This window comes from Triticum dicoccoides, chromosome 3B, assembly GCF_002162155.2.
Source record: "Triticum dicoccoides isolate Atlit2015 ecotype Zavitan chromosome 3B, WEW_v2.0, whole genome shotgun sequence".
In the NCBI taxonomy this organism is placed as follows: domain Eukaryota; kingdom Viridiplantae; phylum Streptophyta; class Magnoliopsida; order Poales; family Poaceae; genus Triticum; species Triticum dicoccoides.
Window position 1 is genome coordinate 814,707,092 of NC_041385.1, and position 9,151 is coordinate 814,716,242.

The following is a 9,151-nucleotide window of genomic DNA, read 5'->3' on the forward strand; positions in this document are numbered from 1 at the left end:
CTTCAAGAAATTGTTTTCTTCTTCAACTAAATTTAACCTCTTGACAATAGCGTCGGTTGGAATTTTTGGTCCACATACCTCCTAGATAAATAAAATCTATGTCACGTTGGTCGGCATAGTTGTCATAAACAATAAATGAACCAAATAGTTATAAAGATAATATATACCACATCCGAATCATAGACAGGACGAGGGCCGACGAGGGCGGATACCAAAACCATCGCACTATATAATAAGAAGCAATAATAAAAGTAAGAAAATTATACAAGTATCTATCTAAACATACAAGTAAGAATTTTTTCCTTTCAAAAAGAAGATAAGAACAAGAGGCTCACCATGGTGGTGCCGGCGACGAGATCGGCGCGGGCGATCGATGGCGGTGAAGACGGGGACGGGACGTGACGGACCGCAAAACCTAGACAAATATTGAGGAAAATGGAGCTTGGAGGTCGAGCTTGGAGAGGAGAAAGCTTAAGTAGCAGACTAAGGCATAGCCTAGTGGTGGGGAAGGGGCTGGTGCCTTTCCACCCACCCAGGTTCAAGGCATGGTACTTGCAATTTGGGTTTGTTGCACCAATTATACTGTAAGGGGTTCCCTTACAGTCTTTCTGTCAAAAAAAAGAAAGCTTAAGTAGTGTGGCTCGGGCATTCCATCGAACACCTCGTGTGCATAGGAGGTGAGCTAGAGCACCATAAAGCTGTCCCCTTGCCGGCCAGAAAAAATAGAGCACTGAGCTCTGCTCGCCAGCGAGTGGGTATATATAGGCACATCATTGATCCCAGTTCATGGCTTGAACCGGGACTAAAGGACACCCTTTGGTCCCGGTTCAAGCCACCAACCGGGACCAATGGTGGTGGGCCAGGAGCGAGGCCCATTGGTCCCGGTTCGTCCCACCAACCGAGACCAAAGGGGCCAGATGAATCGGGACCAATGCCCCCACGAGGCCCGCCCCCTGGCCTTACGAACCAGGACCAATGCCCCCATTGGTCCCGGTTCATGACTAAACCGGGACTAATGGGCTTATCTGGCCCGAACGAAAGCCCTGTTTTCTACTAGTGACAGTTTCAGGAAAAAAATCACAGGTATACATTTTCATATTCCAGAATTTTTATTAAGTGTAAAGATAATTATCCATTTTGTGTACCTACACAAAAAATAGGCAAGCATGCATTCTAAAAATCTTGGTCAACTTCATAACTCCAAGCCATGATATTTAAGAGAACTAATAGACACAAACACCAATTATATATGTGCAACTCATCTATGAGGCACATTTTAATTCGTAAGATTTATGATTTGGTAATTTTTGCTTTTTCTATGATCTATAATATTTGGTTAAATAAAAAGGAGTTCTCAAATAGGAAAAACAAACTATGTCAAACCAATTATAATATATGCTTCAAATTTAGTGAAAGATGTATTTTCCATAACATATGTTAAAATTATATACTCCCTCCGATCCAAATTAATAGACACAACCTCTATACAATATCCTCTATACATTGTATGGAGGTTGCGTCAACTAATTAAGATCGGAGGGAGTAAAAATATATGTATTTTGATATTTAGTTGTATCATTACATAGTTGCTAAATATAATAAAACTACAATGTTTAAGATCATATGTAGAAAAGATCAAATTTAATTATCAATAAAAGTAAAAATGTTTACTATAAATAAATGAGATGTGAGAAACTGAGATCGCTCTCTCGAAAAAGTGTATCGCTCTCCCAAGCCGCTCCCGCGGGTGACAGGGGAGGCCTCTCGCCGCCGAGGCCGGCCCTCCTTTTCCACCTCTCTCCTCGCTGTCGCCCAGGCGTGTCGGCAGGCGAAGCCTCCCTGGCATGGGCGGTGGCGGGGTGCTTTCTCCCTCCCGTGCAGCAGGATCGGCGCGAGGCGATCTGTCCAATCTGGGGCGCAGCGCTATGTAGGGCGCAACGGTACTGGGGCAGCGGCAGTGCAGGCGGTGGCGCGTGGACGGTTGCACAAGGGGTGGTGGCTGTGCAACTCTGCTTCCGGCGGTTCCGTCTGGTGGCGGGTTGTGCGTCTCGTTGGGTGGTTGCGGCGGTGGAGAACTGGCTCAGATCCATTGTCTGATGGCACCTGACGGCGCGGGATGCGTACGGCATAGACTGACAGCTGGTACTGTCCTCGGGGCTGTGGTGGCCGGCGGTGATGGTGGTCGGGGGTTGTGCTCGGGCCGCGATGATGGCACAGTGGCGGTCCTCGGAGTTCCGGAGGTTGCGTGCGTCTCCTCAACAAGGCACCATGCGGTTCCAATTAGTTACTGGATCGGGATGGCACGACTGCCGGTGAAAATCGTGTCTACTTCGGTCTTGACGAACGATGGTGGCGTCATTGACTTTGTTTCCTTGTTGAGGCATTGCCATTGCAGGCAATCGTCATCTCCCTTGGGCTGCTCCGAGGGAAACCCAAGATCTGTGACTTCTTGATCGGACAATGATAGCATCCACCACAATCGGCTACGACCTTTTGGCCATGAATTGTCATAAGATTATAGGGTTTGGACCCATCTAGAGTCTTCATGACAAATTTGTGAATTTTTGTCGTGGATCACTGACTAACTAAACCGCCGTCAATAATTTTTGTCATAAACGAGTATTTTTTTTGCAGTGATCTTCGATGTCATTCTCCTTCAAGGGGGCCTCATTTTTCTTGTAATGACGAATTTGCATTCTAAAAATCTTGGTCAACTTTATAACTCCGAGCCATGATATTTAAGAGAATTAATAGACAAAAACACCAATTATATATGTGCAACTCATCTAAGTGGCACATTTAATTTGTAAGATTTATGATTTGGTTATTTTTCCTTTTTTCTTATCTATAATATTTGGTTAAATAAAAAGGAGGTATCAAAGAGGGGAAAAAACTATGTCAAAACCATTGTAATATATGCTTCAAATTTAGTGAAAATGTATTTTCCATAGCATATGTTAAAATTATATACTCCCTCCGATCCAAATTACTTGGCACAGTCTCTATACAATATCCTCTATACATTGTATGGAGGTTATGTCAATTAATTCATATTGGAGGGAGTAAAAACAAATATGTATTTTGATATTTTGTTGTATTATTTACATAGTTGCTAAATATAATAAAACTGCAATGTTTAAGATCATATGTAGAACAGATAGAATTTAATTCCCAATAAAAGGAAAAATGTTTAGTATAAATAATTGATATGTGTTTGTAACTCATCCAAGGACCACTAAATTATTGGACATTCCCACGGGGTTTGCTACTTCTCCACTCCTGACGATCAGTTCATGCAATTTAATGTAGAACTTTAAAGCCGAAGAATTTGCCATTATCTTCGATCATAATTGGAAAATATGTGTCTAAAAAATGATTCGATTGAATTGGAATATATCGTCCGACATATGCATTGATCATGTCATGAAAAGGATAACCCCATGTCTATGAAAAATGTTTTCAAACAAATAAAACTTAGATAAGATAATTTACACAATGACACATTGAGACATTGTTTTCTTAAATTGTGTAATGTGCCTAGAGGATTGAGAGATTATCGGAGTAGACCCCACACGAGTTGGATGGGCTTACACTAGTAGAAAAAGGGCCTATTGTCCCGGTTCGTAAGGGCCATTTGTCCCGGTTTTTGAACTGGGACTAAAGTGTCGGTACTAATGCCCTAGACCTTTAGTCCCGGTTCTTACACAAACCGGGACAGATGGGCCTCCACGTGGCTGGTGCGGCGAGCCCAGGCAGGAGGCCCTTTGGTCCCGGTTGGTGGCACCAACCGGGACCAATAGGCATCCACGCGTCAGCATTTCAGGTGTTGGGGTTTTTGTTTTTTATTTAAAGGGGGGTTAGGGGGTTTTGGGGGGTTAATTTAGGTGTTTCATATATTGTGTTAGCTAGCTAATTAATAGAGAGAAGTGTCCTCTCTTATCTTCGTGCTTGGTCGACGCTACGTACTATACGTATAGAGAGGACTAGACACGCTAGCTAGTAAGAAAATGAAGGAAACAAAAGATCGTCATGAACATATGCATATAGAGAGAAGTGATATCGACCACCTCTCCTTCTCTGAGAGATTGGTCAAACAACAAGTTCTCGTATATCTATCCGACGCTACTGGCAACATATATACAATATAATTATCTCTTACAATATAATCTCCTAATTAAAAACGAACTGATCAGGGTCCACATGGTATTCTCCATCTTTAGCGATCACATGGTCAAGAAAGAATGCCGCCAATTCCTCTTGAATTGCTCGCATACGATCTGGTGGTAGGAGTTCATCCCGCATCCAAAATATCTAATTTGAAGAAGGGGGTCAATACATATATATGAATAAATGAAACTGAACACAAATAATGGTACTAAAATAATATTGTGAATATTATTATTTACGCACTTCATATTGTTTGTCAGAGTAGCCCCGCTCACAGCTCGTGTGGCGGATGGACTCACAAATGTAGTATCCACAGTAATCATTCCCTTGTTCCTACCACAACCACTTTGCAAGAAATAGAGGTCAATCAAACTGATAATTAGCAAGCACGCTAAATGGTATTGATGAAACTAGCGCTTGAATCACTAGGAGAAGCGTGGAGCATGCTACTATAGTACTTACTTTCGGGTGTCTAAATTGCAGCTCCTTCTGCAGTCGCGGAGTTTTTGAGGTGAATTTTTTCCACACCCTACCAGACAAAGGAAACAATTACTTGATATCAGGAAATGAACAAAGTTGCCGATATGGTGCGATAATGATCGTTTTAACTTACTTCTCTAGAATTTCAGTCATGTCCGCGTCCTCCTTGGGATCTTTTCGTCTCGAGTCTAAGACGGTTACTAGTCCCTGCTCAAGCTTAATCTCTAGGAGAATATAGTGGAAGATGCGCACGCGTGCATAACTCATCAACTACATTACTATAACCTCGACTAATAAGGGAAACCGAATATGCACAAGACAGTAACACTCACTAGAATTCGTAAGGGAAGAGTATTATAGCTTTGTTTTGATTTAATACAAGCAATTGTAGTAGCTTGGCCTCGGTATCTCTGGCCTGAAATTCAACCATATATACATCTATGAGGTTTGTGTTAATGAACCCAATATCACCGATTTGTCTTTTCTTCAATTCGGCGATCTTCAGTCTGCATAATATAGTGAGGATAATTAAAAATACATGCAATCAAAGAGCTGACCTATATATAGAGACTTAATGACAGAAGTAGTACTACTTACAGGCAGTAGCAAGTGATCATTAATTTATCGAGGGCCTTTTGATTGAAAAACGCGAAGAACTCCTCAAATGAAACATTCAACAGTTCAATTCCAACGAGGTCATGCTCCTCTCTAACTCTCAGCGTCAAAATATTCCTCCCCTCAGACTCTCTGCAGGTTTTCATGTACCAATCATGGAATCTTCGCATCATCGTTGTTAGAGATCTTTCATCTTTGACGAGAGGCTTCCCGTACACGTATTTGTGTTCGTCCACCTCCAAGAAATCATTATGTACATCGTCGGGCAGGTAATCTTCAAGATTGTTATAACTGGGCACCATCCCTCCCGGATCATTAGCAACGATATCACTAGACACCTGGAGCGGGGGGAACGATCGGTTCGCTTGTTTGCAGAGCTGGGCAACTTTTTTCCCAGCTCGTCGTTCTGCTAACCTTTTACCACTGACAGTACTTACTGACCGCTCCGCTTTGATAAATGACTTTTTAATAATGCACTCATAGTTGCCTTTCGTCGGAGACTTTGGTGGTTTCTTCAAGGAAGCTAGAGTACTCTTCGCTTTTACCGGATCTATCTTCTCCTCCGGGGGTGGATGTTTCTTTGCTTTCACCCCTTCAAAGAAGTTCTTCACTTTGGCTTGCACGATCTTCGTGTTTTCCTCCAGGCTCCTCTCGTATGGTAACTTCTCTGGAGTCTTCAGAGAAGGAACGAATCTGTATTGCCTCCTGGCTCTGGCTGTACTGCTAGACGCCGGAGCAGACGGAGCGGCTGTGGCTGTCTTTCCTTTCTTACGAGGCGGAGGAGAAGGACTACGACGCGCCGGAGCAGCCGGAGCGGCGGAGGATCTCTTGATCCGCCCTTGTTGATGAGGCGGAGAAGGAGGAGGCTGGCTGCTCGGGCACGCCGGCGCAGGCGGAGAAGGAGGCATAGTGCCGCCACGCACTGGAGAAGGAGGTTGAGTGCCCTGATCACTCGCCGGAGGAGGAGGCGGACTGCCCTGACTCGCCGGAGGAGGAGGAGGCGTCCAGTTTTGGAAGGTTGATGAGCTCCTTCCGCCATAGGCATGGAGTCTTCAGAGAAGAACCCAGCCGAATCTCCCCTTCACCCGTAGGGTGGTCAAGCTCAAGGTCCTCAAATCCGTCTGTTATTTGATCCACCATCACCCTAGCATATCCTTCTGGAATCGACCGGCCGTGGTAGGTTGTGCCAGGTTCAGTAGGTAAAACAGAGCCAACAGCCACCTTGACTTTCAATGTCATCCATTGCGTCATAAGGTGGCAATGTTGAGACTCAATGATAGCATCCACTAGGTAGCTAGCAGGAGCCATGAAGACAGGCTCCAGCTGCTGAGTCTTCTCGGTGGAAGCCACGCTGCTTCTCCGCTGAGATGGCAAGGTAGCTTCAGGGGAAGCTTCGGCAGGTTATTTGCTGCGATCTGCTTCTCGTTCCTCTAGCCTTTGTACCCATTCGTGCAGCGCCTGCAGTTGGCTATGCTCCACTTTCTTCCTCCTCTCCTCGCATTTGTAACCCCTTGCGTCCGGAAACCCAGCCTTCCACGGAACGGAGCCTGGCGTGCCTCGTGTCCGTCCAGGGTGCTCAGGATTCCCGAGGGCCATTGTAAGCTTGTCCTTCTCTCTGTCTGGAACGAACATCCCTGGCTGCGCTTTCTCGATATACTCCTGAAGCCTCGTGAAGGGTATTCGCAGTTGCTCTTCCGTCCAAATGCACTTTCCTGATACAGGGTCCAAGGTTCCACCAACCCCGAAGAACCAAGTCCGGAAACGGTCTGGCCAGTTCAATGTCTCTGGTTCGACCCCTTTAGCAATCAGGTCATTCTCAGCCTTGTCCCACAAAGGTCGGGCTTTGAGGTAGCCACCTGACCCCGTGCGATGGTGATGCTTCTTCTTCGTAGCGTTTTTCTTGTTTGTCACTGACATCTTCTTACTCTTTTCCAATGTCTTGTGGGCCACAAATGCGAGCCAGTGATCTCTGATCTCCTCATACTTTCCGGTGAATTCTGGTGTCTTTTCTTCGTCGACAAACTCTGTTTTCAGCTCATTCTTCCCCCTCCTGAATAGTTCTGCCATCTTCTTAAGGGCATGAGACTTGATCAATTGCTGTTTAACTGGCTTCTCCAGATCCTCCTCTGGCAGTAGGGTGAAATTTGCCTTAAGCGTTGTCCAAAGATCATCTTTCTGCATATCGGAGACATAAGACACCTCAGGGTCTTCATTCTTAGGCTTTAACCATTGGTGGATACTGATCGGGATCTTGTCCCTAACAAGAACCCCGCACTGAGCACGAAATGCATCCCTTGTCTAGATGGGTTCAATCGGCTGCCATCGCACGCGATTGCTGTGATCTCAAACCTTTCATCCGAGCGCAACTTTTTCTTCAGGCCTCGTTTCTTTACCGAAGTTGTGCTCGATCCGGAGGGCTAGATAAAAGAAGAAAGATGAGAGTTAATTAATATGTGTACATAAAAAATAATGAATGCATCAATTAGCTAGTCAGCATAGGCTTAACTAATATATATACCTGGCCGGACTCGGTTCAGTCACCGGAGCCGTCATCACGGTCTCCTTCTTGTACCGGCATTGAGAAACGACAAGACAGCATTACTTCCTTTTGCGATTATGTCCCCCAACATCGCTTCTGTTGCTTCGTCTCGGGGGTTCTCCATAGTTTCTGCAAATATTTACAACATGGCAATTATTATTCAGACATGACAGATGGATATATTAGTGGCAAACATAGAACTAGCTAGCTAATCACAATAAGGAATCATATTAATTAGTGGCCTCGACGCTGCTTCTCTAGGGTTTGGGGTGGCCTCGGCAACGCTTCAAGGGTTTGGGATGGCCTCGACAATGCTTCAAGGGTTTGGGGTGGCCTCGATGACAACACACTTTTAACTTGGTAAATTTGGGTGGCCTCGAGAGAGTTTGTCGGGTAGGGGCGCGGCGGGAGGGGGTAGGAGACCGACATCATTTTTTCTAGGGTTTGGGTGTCCTCGAGAGTTCTGGTCGAGCGAGAGGGCCGGGGGGTGCTCCCAAGTTATCACGGTCGAGAGGGGGGGTATATATATCGACCGCCCCTCATGTCGAAGTTATCGGGGAGGGGGTTATTTCAACAACGACATACCCGGTAAAAAATAAGAAGACAAAGAAGAAATAAAAAGAGGAGAAGAAGAAAGGAATAGAGGAGAAGATTGAAGAAAATATTTTTTTATTTTTTCTTCTTCTCCTCTATTCCTTTCTTCTTCTCCTCTTCTTTTTCTTATTTTTTCCTCTTATTTATTTCTCCTCTTCTTCCTCTCCTCTTCTTCTCCTTTCTTCCTCTTCTTATTTTCCGTTTTCCTCTCCTTCTTTTTCTTCTTCTTCCTTATCTTCCTAGCTATATATATAATACTTTTCTGAAAATGTAACTTTTGCATATATAAAACTTTTTCTTCTTCTTCCTTCTTCCTTCTCTTCCTTCTTTTCCTAAATATATAAAACTTTTCTAAAAATGAAACTAACATAAAATGTACTAAATCAGGGAACATATATAGATAAAACTAACCTAGAATGTACCCAAATGTACTAAAAATCTAACTTTTATATGCACAGAGAACATACATACATATATACAATTTTATAAAAATGCAAAAAACAAACCATCATATATATGAACAAAAAATCTAAAAAAAAGGACATATAATCAGATATACACACATACATATACTCACACATATACATATAATCTGGAAAAAAATATCATATATATGTGAAAAAATAGAGGAGAGGACAGGGGGGCGCCGTCGGCCTGACCAAGGAGAGGTGCGGCGTGGTCGGGGCAGGGGCAGAGGCACGGCGCCGGCGTTGGTGTAGAGGGCGGCGATGGCGGCGTGGTCGGTGCAGGGGTGAT